The 18,285-nt window shown below is 37.4% G+C and overlaps 1 protein-coding gene across 5 annotated transcripts in view; it reads left to right on the top strand.

Annotated features, from left to right (window-relative positions):
* Positions 1-18,285, top strand: part of LOC310903941 (uncharacterized protein) — a 216,787-nt gene that overhangs the window by 186,700 nt on the left and 11,802 nt on the right. The window contains exon 3 of one of the 5 annotated variants that reach the window (XM_083848040.1): positions 11,807-11,873. The exons of the other annotated variants lie outside the window; for them this stretch is intronic. The gene's annotated coding sequence lies outside the window, so the exon portion shown is untranslated. The remainder of the gene's footprint in view (positions 1-11,806; positions 11,874-18,285) is intronic. 5 annotated transcript variants of the gene reach the window in all.

Raw genomic sequence — 18,285 nt, 5'->3', positions numbered from 1 at the left:
ACAGATTGAAAGTAAAGACCTAAACCTGGGCTGAGACAAGCCCTACAGCTACCAGAGCTCCAGTGATATCAAGGCCTCAACACAACAGACAGACTTAATGACTAATCACACAACACAGAATTTCATACCCCTAAAGTACAAAGAAGCTGCCAATGGAGAAACCATGTCAACAATGACTAAAGAGACAGATATTCTCTTGTATCTTCACTAAATTTCTGAAGACTTTGGTTGGTCCCTTCTTCATTTTCATCATAACATCATTTAAATTAATCTTAGACTATGTCCTGTGAAGTGTTGTGAATACTAATTCCAGTTAGACCTCACCCTCAACACCACATGATAAGTTAGACTGGTGAAGGAACAGAAGTATATATTATATATTATCATACACTTCAGAAAGTTTTTTCAATTGTGCTAGCAAATCAATATTTCTCTACAAAGTTAGATTCCATAGAGTTCTTGGGGGCTATGGGTGCCTTGTCTTGGGGACAGGAGATGTGGTGTCAGTGACAGATCTCTGAACATCTCTATGCACACTTCCAATCTGACATAGATTGCCAGTGTCGCAGAAGTTTGGCAGATGACTGCAGCCGAGGAGCCAGCTCTACATAAGTGATGTGAGGAGCCGTGTCTGGCCTATGTGGTTCTGGAGAAGGAGGAAGGCAGTGGCTTCTTAGCATGATATGAGTTGAAGGTATCAGAAGCAGAGGACAGTCAGGCAAGGTGCCTCAGGTTTTGTGCTTAGTGCTTAAGACTTGACAGGTCTGTTAGGTGTTTACATTTGAGGTTTGGTATATTTACGTACAGTTTGTGTATGTCTCAGAAATGAAAATTTGTCACTCCAGTGTTACACCAAAACTGGAACCTAAACAGAAACTTTGAGATTTGAAGCAAATCCTTTATATTTATTTTAAATTGTTTTGTTTGCTCTTTTTCTCTCCTGAGGTGGAACTGAAGTAGAAATATTGAAATGTTAACTAAAGTAAATATTCTTGTGAGATCTTTGCACCTGTTTTGTATAATCTGAGCCTATTCTGCATAACCAAGAGAATAATTCATTTACATCAGATAAACATCCAAGCTGAAACTGCCAGCCTTCAGTGCTTATAATTACACAGTTGAGTCACTATTTAGGAGTGATATAAAAAGAACTTGATTTATTTTCAGTATTTATGAAGTTAGAGAAGTACTGTTGAAAATCATGTCAAGTACAAGCTCTTCAGCATCAATTTTATATTTTTGTTTTACCTACATATCAAATACAGCTTTCTACAGACTAAAGTGACTTTCTAAACTAAGCTTCAGACCTCAAGATTTAGGTTCTGATTTGAGAAAGTTCTAACAGTAGTATAAATGTTTAACTTTGTACAAATGGATGAATACAAACTGATCTGGATAATGGGACAGAGTGTACCCTCAGAAAAATTTGCTGATGACACAAAACTGGGAGAAGTGGCTGATATGCCAAAGGGTCATGCTCATTAGAACACACCTGTGAACAAAAGGGGGTGCTTTGTAGTCATGGCCTTATCTTCTTTTTACTAAAAAGCCTCATCTATAAGCCCTACCAGTAGCATGGGTGCTTCACATCAGTTTCCGGAACAGTACAGTGCTATGCTATGTATCTACTAGAGTACTGTCCTTGTGGACTTCATAGCGCAGTTACACTGGCAGGTTTACTCCTGTCTAAATAAAGGGCTCTTCTCTCCAGATATTCTGTAACAGACTTGTGTAATTCATAACCAGAAACCTTTCATCTCTCTTCCTAAGTGTCACCTCTCTGCCCAGACTTCGCCAAACAACTGTGTTCTAGCTCTTCATCACTAGTGGACACTAACTCATTTTGTCTCCTACAGCAAGGTAAAAATACAGGTCTAAGTAGAATAGCCCTATTTACTTACATGTGCTTGTAGAGTCCTTTTATGGATGACTTGCTCCTGGACTGTTCTGTCTTAATGGAACCTTAAGTACCCAAATGAACATGCACTCTCCTAGTGATGGGCAGCTTCCTGGCTGGCTGAAGGGGAACAATAATTACTGTTTTCACTGGAGCCCAGGTACTAGCTCCTTTCATTTGTCCATCTCTGCCTCATCTTGCAGTCCCTGTTTTACAGCAACAAAACAAGAGCAATACTAATCTGAATATTTTTGAAACCAGAATTTCTTCTGTATAGGAAGTAAATAATAGTGTATCAAAGTCTACACTAACTTTTGCATTAAATTATTTAAAATCCATTAGATAAACCATCTTAATCACAGTTTAAGTGAGCTTAAGGTAGTTTAATGTCAATTTGGGAGGAAAGTAAGCTAAAATTAGAGCAGCTTTAATTCTAGATAAGATATATAGTTTTTATGAAGGTAACCAGTTTTAAAGCTGTATTTTTAGTTATTGAGTAACAACTCTGCCAGCATTCCTGTGCAAATAAGTTTTCTCTTTATTTGCGTTCTGTTTCTGGTACAGTTTTTCTCATCTGAGCAGCCTGATTTTGGCCTACTTTTTGTACCAGATGATACTTCTGGTGGCCGTTTGGAAGGACAGTCTGCCTTATAGAAGTCCTTTCAGACAAAGAGTAGTAGTCATGAGTGGTCTTCTCTGCTAGTCTCATAAAGATGTTCTCCTTTGGCTTCAGCAATATTCTAAGAGCATGGTCCCTTGAGAGAACAGGAGAGAACAATTGCAGTCCATTAGAAAATAGCATTTATTATCCTTTTATACAAGGTATGTCAGCATAATGAGTGGTACTACAAACCAACATTTTAAAAGATGTCTAAGAAACACGAAATGTGCTTGACAAGTTTGAAAGAAGAGCTCTATATAGGAAGTGATTCTTTGATAGTGTATGCTGCAGAGAAAAAAAAAAGTATTGCAAATATCTTGTAGAATACTATCATACATCACAGAATAGTAGCTTCAAAAGAAGAAAAAGCAAAGACATACAGTGGATTTGGAGGAAAAAGATTTTGCCAGCTCCTACCAATTTCTTCAGGCCATCTAATTTCTATGCATTTTTCATATCACCATCATATGCCATCCCAGTCATTCAGGAGAGAAATAGCAACCAAAGCCTGTAAGTCTTCAGATGGAGAGAGAGAGAAAGAGAGAGGACCTCAGACATGTGGAATAAATGCACATGCAACCACACAAACCCAGAAAGAAACTATAGAAGAAATTACATATGAATACAATAGTAACTGGCTCAGTATTATCCACTATTTCTTCATCTCAACCTAAGATTGAGAAGACTTGACTGCTTTCATGAGAGACAGCAGACTAATCAGATAAAGTACAAAAACTTCAAAAAACTCTCATTTTAATTTCATTTATATATATTTTACCATGAATACAACATAATTATATTCATTGAAAACGTTCCCAGTTACAATAACATTAGAGGGTTTGGAATGATGATCCCTAAAGCCTTGTAGTAAACTATTTTAGGTCTTCATGTGTTCCTTAAAAGCTAATATTACCATCAACAGAAAATTAATTCATTTGATAAATAATTTTGTAATAGTTTCAAATAAAAAAGTATGTCAGGACTTGGATATCAATTTAATTTGCCAGTCACCCTAATGCATTATTCTAAATTAATTTAAATGCGTTCTTTTTTTTTTTTGCTAATGCTTTTCATTTGTGTTCTGACCATTTCCTGATGTTTCAGTTAGTTTTGTTCACAGACATATTCTAATGAGCGTGAAGTTAAGATCAAGGGTTACTAAAATTTATGACACTTACTCAGCCAACCCTTGGGCCCTGTTTGACTTCATAATATTTCAGATGACTTGATGTGTGTAAACACATAGCTAATTCAGCTACTGTTACATATGTACCTAATGAATATAATGACATTTATGGAACTAGTCAGAATTTTTTCAATTAAATATTTTCTGCTCCAACTGACATTATGCCAAAACTGGAACATTTTGGAAGCAAATACTTTGATGAAATTTTGACAGAATTGTTTCTAAGCTCTACAATAGACTTCTTGATGAGAGTAGAAGATGGAAAACTGGAGTTTCTTGAGCCAAACATGAACATTTTGCCAAAGTCCCATGTTTGGCAAAAGCTTTTGTGCACTTGGCTTTCATTCCAGAGTGACACAAAAAGATTTTCGAAGCCAGAGAAAAATGCAAAAAATAAGAGGCTCCCAGTTAACTCTAGCTCTTAGTTGTAATTGCCACCCTTGGTCTGTAGCACTTTCTGTAGCTTTATAATCTGTTAAACCTCTAGCTATCTTCTTCTTGATCATTTTTTTTTTCTATTTTATTCAAAAGAGAAATTTTCTCTTCAAAGATTGTTCAAATATATGCTCCAGTCTCAGACTATTTAGACTTTCACTTAAGAAGAAGGAGAAATAAATTAGCTTGGTCCTTCATAATATCTATTGATCTACTGGACAGGTTTGTAATACAATACAATTTCATTTATAGGGTATCTCATAATACTTACATCAACAAAATTGCTTACAGTGAATTTAAAACACATTATCATAACAAATCCATTGACTAAGTTAGAAAAAATCTTTATTTTTTTAGAAATACTAAACAAAGAAATATGTTGTTTATGCTGAGGAAAGTAATTGTCAATGGCAGGAGAACAATGAGACAACAGCAGTTGATCAATAAATATCTGGAGGGAGCAATTAACAGGTATACTCAGATTGCTGGAACTTGTGATACAAAATGCTCACAATAAATGTCATTCTTTGTTACCCTACAGCTTTGGAAGACTTGTTTAGAATATGTTTGGTGTAAAATAATGAAAATAACTGTTCTGATAAAAGTCTTGCCTTGATACTACAGAGCACAATTATTACCCAAAGTACATGGTAACAGAGTGATAGTATCATAGAGCAGAGCAATGGTAGGTCTTACATACAATTAAATAATTCTAAAATAAACACATAACTGAAAAATAAGACAACTTTTTCTTGATTTTGAGAATTAAGATTACTCCATATACCGAGGCTAATGTTAAATACCCAAGCTGCTGCATTTGAGAACTGAACACCACACACCAAAACAGCAGTAAAAGCAGCAGGGAAGCACGCAAAATTTATCACTACAATAATAACATCATCTGCTCTTGCTAAATGTATGTTGGATAATTCTGTCATGTTTTTCAAATGAGTAAAAAATTCCATCAATATCAAAGTAATACACTTTTCCGCTACTACAAAGCTAGAAGTCTAGAGTGAGCCTAACATTTTTTTTAAGAGTTATTTACAAAATGGTATTTAGTATTGTTTATTTTCAAAAAAGAATTGAATAAAAAGTCACATTTAATACCAATTTCCCTATAAAAGATACTGGGTATACCAATACTACCAGTAGGCTGTGTAGTGGATTCCAGAGTGCAGCCATGACAGAAACAGAGGGACATTTAGGCAAAATATGGAAATGAGTTTAAAACTCTCCAAAATTTGCACTTCAGTAAGATTCTGAAGATGTGTTTCCCTCTACTAGAATTGTTGAAGATTCCTATGCTAGGTACAATATGAAAAAACTACTATGAAAATAAATAAGTAAATAAAAGAGTAAATACTGTAAAGGAAGAAGTCAACTTTAGTGATACTGTAACTTTATCCATGGCTGTTTTGGTCCCTCTGAATATATTACCATGGTTATCCATTACAGCTTGGTCCAAATACTGAAATTGGGAGATCCCCTTTTCTTGACCTCAATCTGCAGTAGACTTTAGAATCTCCTTTTGGCAATGGAAAAGCACACTGCAGAAGTAAATTGAGGATCCTGGAAAGACCTACTTGTATTTTAGGGCTGATAAATTCACATTTTTTATTCACTGAAATCACATAGACTGTATAGTGAGCAAATTAGTTCTCCAACTTCATAGCTTATGTTGATATCCACTGAGATACTGGCTGCCTGCCTGTGAGCCTAGCTTTAACTTGCTTTTGTATGAATATGAAGTGAACAAATCAACACACCAAACAGAACATAGGAATCCTAGGACAGCCACAGTTCCCCTGGGAATGGTAATTATTTGAGATTTCCAAGCTTTTAAATCAATTGATTAAAGTGCTGAAGTCAGTCTCATAATATTCATTATAGGTCTTTGTCTATCAGCTTCCAGACTGGAGCACTCCTATGATGATTGTAGACATTCCCATTAAGCCACTATGGCCAAAAAACAGAAGCAAGAAAACGTACAACTAAAGGTGTGAAAAAATTAACTTTTCCAAATACTGAAAAACCTTTGATGAAATTGTTTTGAGGTTTAAGAGATCACCATATAGCATATTATTATGTGTGATTGAAAAGGATCACTTGGTTAGGATCCATTTTCTCTAAGTCATTTCAGATTAGAGCTCAGTGAAATTCAGACCGACATCTACAGTCCCTTCCTGAGTTTCAGTTTTCTTTAAGTACTGTGCTCAAAGTGAACCTCTAGATTTGCAAATTAATTGAGATGAGCTGAAGGAGGAAGAAGCTTTGGGAAAATCCTTTCAACAAAGCTCTCAATTACAAAATGACTATGCTTTCAGTTCTTCACATTTCTTCATTGGGAAGGCAAGTCTGTTTTATTTTCTGTGTACTTAGATTTGGCGTCAGATAGAAAGTATACAAAGAGAGGGGAGGAATATGGTAACACTGGAATAGCAAAGCTTGTGTGGATTTCCTCCCAAGAACAGAGCAGAACCAATGCCCTAGAGCCTACATAAAACATATGATTTACTCTGCAGTCTGCTGGAATAAGGCTAAGTGGGAAATTCACAGAAAGAAAGCTTGCCCATGCCTCAGTTATCTGTGTCCTCATATATGAGCAATGGCTTGCACAGGAGGTTTGCTCACAGAACAGCCACTAATTCCAACCTCAGCCTTTGGTACAGATTCCTTGTCCACACAGGCAAAGTTGTACTCAACAACATTAAATCAACATGAAAATACTGGGACAAGCTGATGCAGATAGTCCTAATTCAAAATATTTGTATTAAACATAAACAAAAGAACGTCACCAATCTGTGATAGCATATTGGCTGAAGAATTTCAAATCAGTATGGAGAATATTGACAATAGAGACAATCAATGCAATTATGTTTCAAATCATCAATGTTTCTTGCCATTAAAACCACAAAAAGCAGAAAATTAATGTAAGAGCACTATAAATATGTACCACAAATGAGAATGCAATGGGAGTAAATAGTAGTAAAGGACTTTGTCACAAGAACGTACTGAACTTAGAGCATCTGTTTGTCCTGGGACAAGGTACTGTAGCTCTAGGGCTGCGTTTAATTGCTGCTTCTCTTGTCATGGATTCTCCATGACTTGTGACAGTGAGAGAGCTGAAAGTAAGTCTGTGCAGCCTCTGCAGTAGACTGTACCCTATTTAAGCATTGTTTGGCCTGTTCTGTTTGCACAATGGAAATAATCCCCGGGTTGTCTGGGGCAAACACTTACTGCACTAATTCCTGTCATCAGTAAGAGGGTCTCTCCTTTTGCAGAGGCACACATCCAAAATAGCAGAACCAAACCTGTAGTGTCACATCCGCAAATTTGATCATCTCTTCCTCTCCAAACATCCCCGCCTTTGCCCCCTGCATTACATATCAATAGAATATCTGTAATGAATACTCTTATGTGACCAGTTCATCAGCCAATGTGACTTTGATTCAGAAAAATGAATCTGAACTGTGAATATCTTTCTGTACTTTTCAGTATTTCTTCCACTGAACTGTGCTTGTAGTGACTTTTTCTTAAACTTTGCAGCTTCTCATTTTTCAAGCTTAAATTCCAAAGTCATTTGATTCTGGGTGGATGAGAAAGGAGACTTTTAAATGCTGCCCTGCATGTGCTAGCTGCTGTTTCTGTCTATTTTTCAAGGGTTTGTTGATTGCTGGAGATACAAGTATCTCCTCAGGATGATAGCGAGGATGATTGCTGTAGTGAGGTAGGGGTTGGTCTATTCTCCCACGTGCCTGGTGACAGGACAAGGGGGAATGGGCTAAAGTTGTGCCAGGGGAGGTTTAGGTTGGATATTAGGAGGAACTTCTTTACTGAAAGGGTTGTTAGGCATTAGAATAGGCTGCCCAGGGAAGTGGTTGAGTCACCATTCCTGGAGGTCTTTAAGAGACGTTTAGATGTTGAACTTAGTGATATGATTTAGTAGAGGACTAGTTAGTGTTAGGTCAGAGGTTGGACTAGGTGATCTTGGAGGTCTCTTCCAACCTAGACGATTCTGTGATTCTGTGATATTTTGCCCAGAATCAAGCACAAGCATCTTTGTTAGAATTTTGCAGAAAGAAGATAACATTTCTTTTTCATCACAGGGAGGTCTGCAAAATAAAAGACTGCTGAATTTTCACATTTTTTCATGTCTGACCTAATACCATAATTTTCCTTATCTCTGTTCTTGTTGTCACTATGGCCATTATGAAAGCTATCGGTCACAGACTGAATAAGAGGAAAAATAAATAACAGCTTCCAAAAGGCAAAAATTCAATATAGGCAGTTTTAGAATTAAACAGCATTGCGTAGTGTCTTTCCCATCCATTTTGCAGTGGAACAAATGACCTCAGAAGTTACAAGCATTTGAGAAGGTAGCTCTCTATTCTGCAATTAAAAGTGATGGATAAAATGAGAATAGAACTACAAAGCTGTCATTTTTTGATATTAAAAAGACAAGCATTTTTCTAGGCTGACTGGAAAAATCATTTGCTCATCTACTTATTCTGCTTAGATGTCAAGAAAAATAAAAGCTTTATAACATTTAACATTTTAATAATGATTCAGGAAAAAAAAAGGCAAACTTAGGCCTAATCTTCCTCTCATTTAACATGATTAGAATTTTTGTCTTTGAATTCAAAGTAAGCAGACATAGACCCTTGATTTTAAAGAAAAATAGTATCTGATAATATGTTACTATAAATATGGAATAATGTATACAGTTCTGCTGGTGTAAATTTGGAGTAACACTTGTTAGTGATTCTAAATTTGGACAAATTTACTTATTTTCATCTTGCACTTTTTCAGAAAGTTTATGAGCTTTCTGAACAGTTAGATATCTGTGGACAGACATCCAAACTCCGGGAAATGAACCACCCAAGGCCCTCCCTAAAAAAAAGGCCAGGTTCAACTTTCTTTTTCCTCTCTAAGCTCATATTGGGCTTACAGCTGCCTAAATATAAAGGGAGAAAATTCTTGTTGAGGATGTGATCTTTGCAGTAAGCTGAGATAATTTCTGTTTGTTTGCTTGTCTGGTTGTTTGTTTTTGAAAGCAGGATAATTCTCTATTTATACACAATGCTTCAAATACAGGGTCACTACATGTAAGTAGCAGTGAAATAACTAACTCCAAAATTCCCAGGTTTTGAGAAGAATTGGTCAGTGAGAGCTAACCAGATAAAGTACATTAAGCAAACTGCTTGTCTTTTAAAAGACTGTTTTTTGTTATGATAGTCATAAAAGATGGAAGCTCTGAGCTGGGTTCTCAGCTCCTGGAAGCATCATGGTTACACTGCAGTCAACAGATCAGTGTAGTTTTCTACATGAGAGGTCTTGGCCATCCGAAGGCATTAAAATATGCCCCAGGGCTTGGTCTAACAAAGACTTTTTGCATTTCTCCCAGCATAGGACAAAATGTGCAATGTTGTGCAGAATTTATATAGTGCCACAGACACCCTCACAAAAGTAATTTTATCATTGTTCATCAAATAGTAGCCAGTGCACTACTGGGGAAAAAAACAAACAAAAAAAAGCAACAGTTTTTTTTTCTAGAAGGATTCTGTGCCATAACAGCAGCTAACTATTGCACTGCTCTGTTTGCCCTTATTACTCAGTTGTCTGGGATATCATCACTGAGATGTGTATTGAGCTAGGTGTCAATGAATGTGGACATGTCACTGTGCACCCCCAAACTTCTGACATAATGTAATAGTAGTAAAAACTGTTGTCCTTACCTAATTACTTCTCTCTTTTTCCTGTAAAGGAAGTTAAGTAGTATCTGTGTCAGTAATAAACCAATAGCTAGAAACCATTTAATCCTGATGTCATCTCAAATTGTGAATTATGACTCTATCAACCATGATACTATCAAACCACATGTAGCCACTGTCACTCTATCAGCATAGCTCTGCGGTAGCATTTTCCTCATCCAGATTAATTTTGCACCATATTTCAGGATTTTTTTCCCCAAGAGCAAACCTAATGTTTCTACCTGTCCTTTAATCACTTCTGGTTCATATCAATCTGTGTCAAAGAACTATATAACAATAATATATAACTCTAGGGAACACTGATATTATATAAACTCCAGCATAATGCTTACCATATTAAATTCAATTTTTCAATTTAGCTATTCTCTGTCTGTTTTACTTGGCTTTAAACTAAACAAACTTCCAGTGCCAAATGCAGCAATTGGAACTGACCACCTACAGCACAAGACTAAGGAAATGAAAAAATGCTGTGTATTTGTTCTGAAGCTTAAACCTTCTCTCCAGCAAAGGAACTTCATTGATTACAAACCACACTGCTCTAAATTAAATAAAACGGAAATATAATGAGCTATGGTGGAGTGAAATATAGTTTATTTTAAAGTGTTTTCAATCACGTAAACTCTAAGGGAGGTCATTTTTCTGTTAAAAGAAATTTGCAGGCTTTTCTATGGAAAAAAAAAAAATCTGTAAACCTGGAAACTTTATTATAAAAGACGATACATGTAGTTAAAGGAAGAGAAGTTGACTTCAGTTCTTAAGAGGCCTTTTTACTTCTTCATTTTCCGCTCTCTGTAAATAACAATTTTTTGATAGTGTCACATCATTTGGGGTTCTATGGAGCAAAACCTTAATTTGCTACTGCATTCAGGTCCCAGAGACTTCAGTCTGACCGTGCATGCGGAAGACAGGAGCCACAGGTTTCAATGGCACCCAGACTCTGAATTTTGTCAATGTCTCTGTAACTACTGTAGCATGAAGTAAGAACGTATCTTCCTCCACTTGCCCAGATACAAAAGGTGACCTATGCTGATGATGTTATTCTAACCCATGTGGGCATTGAGAAACAAACATCAACAGAGGAGAAAAAAGACATGATATCCAGAGGCTGGGTGGTTATGCTACCTGTTTCCTACAAAAGCTCATACCTTTTTCTGAGGTTTGCCAGGTCATATTATTTGTAATGCTGACTCAACCATGTAAGACCCCCCCCCCCCCCCAAAAAAAAAAAAAGCCATAGATTACTTCAGAAATGTAATAGGGAATGATATAGTGATCCTTTGGTTTTATAGTCATTCTGACTGTTTCTCAAGTACAGGTAGAGTCAATCAGAGAGTGTAATTGTCTAGTTAAAAATACATGTATAAAGATATATTACAGTGAAGAAAATGAATCTCATTACAGTTTGTATGCTGAAGAACACACAGGTACTTCTCTGTAAGCTCTCTCCCATCCCCTCTGACTGAAATCCAGTATTTAATATATCATTCAGTAGAGATTCTAGTGCTGTCCTTCATGTTCACTAAAGGAGCAAAACTGAGGAATCTTCACAGTGTTCAACTCTAATATGGGGAAAATCATTTCTATTTTCCCATTTATTTTCAAGCTGCTTGACTTTCATGCTTTGTATTACTACATACTTGTGTGAAATCCAAGAGGCTTATTTAAGTTACAAGTCAGTTCAGGGAGAAACAGAAGCATATGAAAAGAAAAACATGAAAGAGCATGTTCAGAGCATACTCAGTACTAAAAATTCAAGGCAACTTAAAAATACATAAAATGAATCTCAACCAGACTATTGGAATTTAACCCAAATTTTAATAATGTTTAATAAGTAATTTCCTACCCATTTACAGGTCTGTCTTCTTCATAGATTTCCCACCTTTGCTACCAAAAACATGCATCACTTGAAAGGCCACACAGGTGAGTTAAGTGTGAAGTCTTCTCTAGAGTCAGCTAAGAATTATTCTAGTCAACTTACAGTTAACAAATTCCCAAACTGTTAGTTTCAGTCACAGAGATGGTTCCTCTCAATATAGTTAGTAAGTTTCACACCAGCAGAGTAGTAATTGTGCCCTTGGTCCAACAAAGCACACATAAAAGTGAACCTGTAAGCAGCTGAATTGATTTTACTGAAGTACAGATATGTTTGCGGTATTCATACACTTAAATGCTTTGCTGGACTATGAATTAGCTGCACATCATCACTGCTGTTCATCAACACTATCAGCCTGTCCAGCAATGCAATGGAGCCAGCAAAAAGTTAATGCAATTGTTAAGTCATTGGAAAAGAGAATGCACAAGTCTATGAAATGATCTTGTGGACGCATTTGTCTGAAATTAGTTCTTTTTAAAAAAATTTTCTGATATTTCTGAATAAGAGAGCTGACTCTTGTGTGCAACAATGGAGAAATTAAATAAAACGGAATCTGCTAAGTTATTAATTAAATTAATGGGTGGTACCAAATTGCACCTTAAAAGCACATTTCTGAAAGGCAAATGACTGTTTAAAGATCAGGAGCAAAAGTTTCTGCATTTTATTAATGACAAAAAAGTATTATTATTCATGTGCCTTATTAGTCCCAAGTAAAATCCTTTTAATTAAAATTAGTGCCTGCTAAATTTCTTCAATGGCATTTAGTAATGATAAAGAAAACAATCCAAATTTCCTGTAAACATTTTGCTGCACATTAGAAATAATTATCAGTTCATTACTTAAATATCAGGCTTGTGTTACAATAGTCAATGAGGCTTGTGCTATACATCTAATTAGATTTCATAAAGCAAGAATGATAAGAATGCAGGGCTCTATACTGAAAAGTCAGGACATGGTGTTGAGCTCAACAGGTAAAATTATTGCTAAGGACCCAAGCAGCTCTGAAGCCCTGCCCTAGGTGGGCAGCAAGAGGTGGGTGCTGACAGAATGCTGTGTGACCTGGAGCCATTTGTGTTGCCTTACCAGGCTTTACCCCCACTCCACTGAAAGGAACAAGAAGCAAACATTTCCAGAACCACCTGAGTGTTTTAGATTAGATCCCATTCCAAAGATCCTTGGGTATTCAAGTAGTATGGAAACCCAATGACAGGCTACAAGTCCCCTGTTTGTTTGTTTGCTTCGTTTTTTGTTTTTTTAAACAAAGCAGAAGATGCATAAAAATGAAGATGGGTGCCTCAGTACTCTTGAAATTGCACCTCAGCATGCATCCATGGTTATGGTTCTCAGTAACTTTAAGACAACCTAGTTCATTTCAATTTTTCTCTTTTCTCACTTTGAAACAGTGGTTCAGAGGCTGTAAACTCAATGGAAAGCCTTTCTTCTTGTCAGGGATTTTGAATATGATCTGTGAAAAAAAATCATGCACCATTTCAGTTTGCAGACAAAAAACTGAATGCAAGCTCTACATTCTATTTTCACTCTGCGCCTCGTCACAAGACTATTTAGGATCTCTTTTGAGATCCCTCTAGCCTGTCCTTTGTTAAGCAAGATCAGAAATGAAGTTTATTATTATTTTTAATACCTTTTCCTAAAATGATAGGGAAAATTAAACTATCATTGCATCCCAAGGGCTTTAGGACTTTTAGAGCATGTGCTGTGCACAGGAACATTATCAATATGTCTTCATGATTTGCCTTAAGTAAAGAAAGCAAAAGTTTATTGGTATTCTTCAGGTGATTAGATAGGGACTTCACTTCAGAACTTCCTCTATCTGTTACTATAAGATTGTTGTTGTAACCATGATGCAAGGACGTAAGAGAAGCAGGATGGAGAGTATCTTTCATTAAGTCAATAGAGGAAAGATATCCGGTAAATACCTATTCAAATCTGAAAAGAAGCAGCTAACCTCCAGCTAAGTAGAGGTTAAAAACAAGTGTTCCAAGTTTAACATAAGGAAGACAGTTTAACATAAGGAATTAACATAGTTAATTAACATAAGTTTAACATAAGGAATTAAGCAATTTGATCATCTTTTCCCCTTGTTTCAGATTACTATCTTATATACCAAGACCTTAGTCTTTACAGCAGTGTGGAGAAAAAAAGTCAGCCAAGAACCGTGAGCAAATGGTTAAAATGAAAATGGAGAATATTAAAATGTTCCAAAAAATCAGTATCTTTGCTTAATCCATGGAACTATTCCTTCTGTATTCAGTAAAATGATAGACTTTTTTTTCCTAGATTTTCTTCTGAAGATATTTTGTAAGTTTACCATGAGGACCAGGACTGAGAATTTGGAGATAAAGTACTTCTTGAAAAATATTCTCTCATTCACAATCGTTTGCATCACTTGCTGATTATCTGTCTGAACTCATTTTCATGCACAGCAACTATAATTTTGCTGTCACTGGTAAATCTAGTGGATTAGGTAACCTTTATTTTGCTTTGGGATGACCATATGAAGAATACATGCCTTGCTATAGTGCACAGATATTGTTACACTTCTGCACATGTTGGTAAGAATCACTTTGTACTCTAAAAGAATTACATTCCATTATTTCTTGGCCCACAGCAGTTTGCTTCCAATTTGAGTATTTGTGAGGTTGAAGCATAAGGCAAAGAAGAGTTTGAAAGCTAGGGAAAGATGAAGACTGCAGGTTCTGGGAAATAAATTTCAATTTTGTAATTTTCTTATGACTTTCCATACAGTTTCTAGTGTACTGTTCCTGATAGCTCTGGTTGTAAGGGTGCAGTAATGGATTGCAGAAGGTGTAGGCTATGGGTTTTGTTTTTTATACTATAGCTAGTTTAATTCCTTTATTATGTCAAGTGTCTTTTCATGATAAAAGTGAAAAGGGGGAAGGAGGGTTAAAAAAAAAATCACCTGTTAGAAGATTGGAGTGTTGTAGGTTTTGTTTGTTTGTTTGAGGGGTGGGGATTAGGGTTTGTGTGTTCCATGGAATATTTTCAGATTTTAAGTATATGTCCTAGCTTAAATATACATGCTAAAAAGTTGGTATTTTCCCACGGCACAAGTTCTTGGTTTTGCTTAAATTTAAATTTAATAGGTTGGTATGCATCAGTCTTTTTATATTTGTTCATATTCTTAACAAAAATTTCTAGGCAAGTTGCGGAGCAGACTCTTATTAATGATGTCCATGACAATAGGAACATGATTTTCTTCCTATCCATACTATAGTAGGATTGACATTATATAAATATAATATTCTTGTGAATATTTTCCTGTGATTGAGCCAGGATAATTAGAACTAGTCTTGCCAAAACTACCAGCAGAATATTTCTGTAGAACTAACTGGGGCAGAAGATTAAAAATTTGAGAAACAAAATATTTACATTCATCAGCCTAATGGAAACATAATGAGGATGTAGAATAAAAGCTGCCTATACTCTGGACAAGTTAGTAAATATATTTTTTAAGTTTCATATTAATAGGTTTAATAATATTACACCATTATTTTAAGCAAGAGTAGGATCCTTATCTAGTAGGTAACATGTGCAAAGTTATAGTAAAAGGTAATCTGCACTCCAAAGAGATTAGTATACAAATAAGCAACATAAGAAGAGAGAGAGAAAGAGGTAGGTAGTTATGTTGTCTACAGTGCACATGGGAGAGGCCAACACTATGACAGACAGATACAGTCTGTCCATGTGTGGAGCAATGGCAGAATTAGCAATTCAGCCTATGTAGAGTTATAGGTTAAGGATTTACAAAAACGAACCCCAATTGTTTATGTAAACCTCAGATTTCCAAGATGAAATTTTCTAAACATCATCTCCACAGCAAAGTTTACCTCAACTAACTTTAGATAACGAGTGTTTGAGCCTTTTCCCTAAACACAGGTATCCAATAACATTTGAGATATGTTAGGGTATCACGGACATCTGCAAGGAGTTGGCAGATACAATGCAGGGCCTACAGAAAACCTACAGGCATCTGTATCAGCAGCAGTAGGGCAGATGGGGTACCCTACAACATCTCAATTGGCTTAGATGTTTTAGTTAGGCAACTAAAACAAACCCTGAAGTAAAAATGTGTATAAGTCATCTGCACCTCTTAGGCTGTCTCTGTAATCAGTAGAATGAGATACTCATCTTCAGTGGAATGAACAGCTCCATGGAGATATCACTCTTTCCCCGCTGTCTTTAGAGAGAACTTTGGCCAACTGAAGATGGTTCAGCATTTAGGAATCTTTTTTTTTTTTTTTGCATATGATTTTTTATATTTTCCAGAAAGAGTATCCTAGCCAGACTTAGGCAAAAGGTTCAGTGTTTTTCATTGCTATTTTGTTTTGATTCTATACCATTATCTTGGACTTATTTCTTAATGTAATTATTTAAATTAAAAGATTTATTTAAATGGTACAAAAATGGTACAAAAATGTGTACATGAAAAAAATAATAAAAAATACAAACAAACAAAAAAACACCATAAAATTCCCCACATATTCATTATGTCTTCATCAGAAGGCAAATCCAAACCACACTTTGGAAAAAATTAATTCTCTGTAACATAGTGCCAGATTTAGCCTAGAGCACCCAGGCTTTGAAGCAGCAAACCAAATATAACTATGATGTTGAAATATCTTTAAGTGAGAGCAACGTTCTAATCAGTTATGTAAAAGACTGTTTCTCAAAAGATCTTTTCCAAGTCTAAACTGAAATTTGGTCTATTCTGCAATAAATGAATATGTGAGCATTCAAAATTTACTTGTAAATATTGAAATCGAGGGTACTGAGAGAACTGGCGGAGGAGCTGGCCGAGCCGCTTTCCATCATTTATCGGCAGTCCTGGCTATCGGGGGAGGTCCCGGTTGACTGGCGGCTAGCCAATGTGACGCCTATCTATAAGAAGGGCCGCAGGGCAGACCCGGGGAACTATAGGCCTGTCAGTTTGACCTCAGTGCCGGGGAAGCTCATGGAGCAGATTATCTTGAGGGTCATCACGCAGCACTTGCAGGGCAAGCAGGCGATCAGGCCCAGTCAGCATGGGTTTATGAAAGGCAGGTCCTGCTTGACGAACCTGATCTCCTTCTATGACCAAGTGACGCGCTTGGTGGATGAGGGAAAGGCTGTGGACGTGGTCTACCTTGACCTCAGTAAGGCTTTTGACACCGTTCCCCACAACATTCTCCTCAAGAAACTGGCTGCTCGGGGCTTGGACTGGCGTACGCTTCGCTGGGTTAGAAACTGGCTGGATGGCCGGGCCCAGAGAGTTGTGGTGAATGGAGTCAAATCTGGCTGGAGGCCGGTCACTAGTGGAGTCCCCCAGGGCTCGGTACTGGGGCCGGTCCTCTTTAATATCTTTATTGATGATCTGGATGAGGGCGTCCAGTGCACCCTCAGTAAGTTTGCAGATGACACCAAGCTAAGTGCGTGTGTCGATCTGCTCGAGGGCAGGAAGGCTCTGCAGGAGGATCTGCATAGGCTGGAGCGATGGGCTGAGGTCAACTGCATGAAGTTCAACAAGGCCAAGTGCCGGGTCCTGCACCTGGGCTGCAACAACCCCAAGCAGAGCTACAGGCTGGGAGATGAGTGGCTGGAAAGCTGCCTGGCCGAGAAGGACCTGGGAGTATTGGTGGATAGTCGGCTGAATATGAGCCAGCAGTGTGCCCAGGTGGCCAAGAAGGCCAACGGCATCCTGGCCTGTATAAGAAGCAGTGTGGCCAGCAGGTCGAGGGAAGTGATTGTGCCCCTGTACTCGGCTCTGGTGAGGCCGCACCTCGAGTACTGTGTTCAGTTTTGGGCCCCTCGCTACAGGAAGGACATGGACGTGCTCGAGCGAGTCCAGAGAAGGGCGACCAAGCTGGTGAGGGGTCTGGAGAACAAGTCTTACGAGGAGCGGCTGAGGGAGCTGGGCTTGTTCAGCCTGGAGAAGAGGAGGCTCAGGGGCGACCTCATCGCTCTCTACAGTTACCTGAAAGGAGGCTGTAGAGAGGTGGGGGTTGGTCTATTCTCCCACATGCCTGGTGACAGGACGAGGGGGAATGGGCTAAAGTTGCGACAGGGGAGTTTTAGGTTGGATGTTAGGAAGTACTTCTTTACCGAAAGGGTTATTAAGCATTGGAACGGGCTGCCCAGGGAGGTGGTGGAGTCACCATCCCTGGAGGTCTTTAAAAGACGTTTAGATGTAGAGCTTAGGGATATGGTTTAGTGGAGTACTTAGTGTTAGGTCGGAGGTTGGACTCGATGATCTTGAGGTCTCTTCCAACCTAGAAAAATCTGTGAATCTGTGAATCTGTAAATCATATTGCTTATCTTTTCAGAGGTTTTGGCTCTTTTACCACTCTGGCATCATTGGAATTGCTTGTTTATTGTAAACGCTGGTTGTCAGTGAGAGTTTCAGTATTTCTCATTGGTTTTATCATTCAAACAAGAACTTAG

The sequence above is a fragment of the Anser anser genome (assembly GCF_964211835.1).
Source record: "Anser anser genome assembly, chromosome: 9".
In the NCBI taxonomy this organism is placed as follows: Eukaryota; Metazoa; Chordata; class Aves; order Anseriformes; family Anatidae; genus Anser; species Anser anser.
The sequence above is the reverse complement of the archived record's forward strand: the minus strand, read 5'-3'. Positions and strand labels throughout refer to the sequence as shown.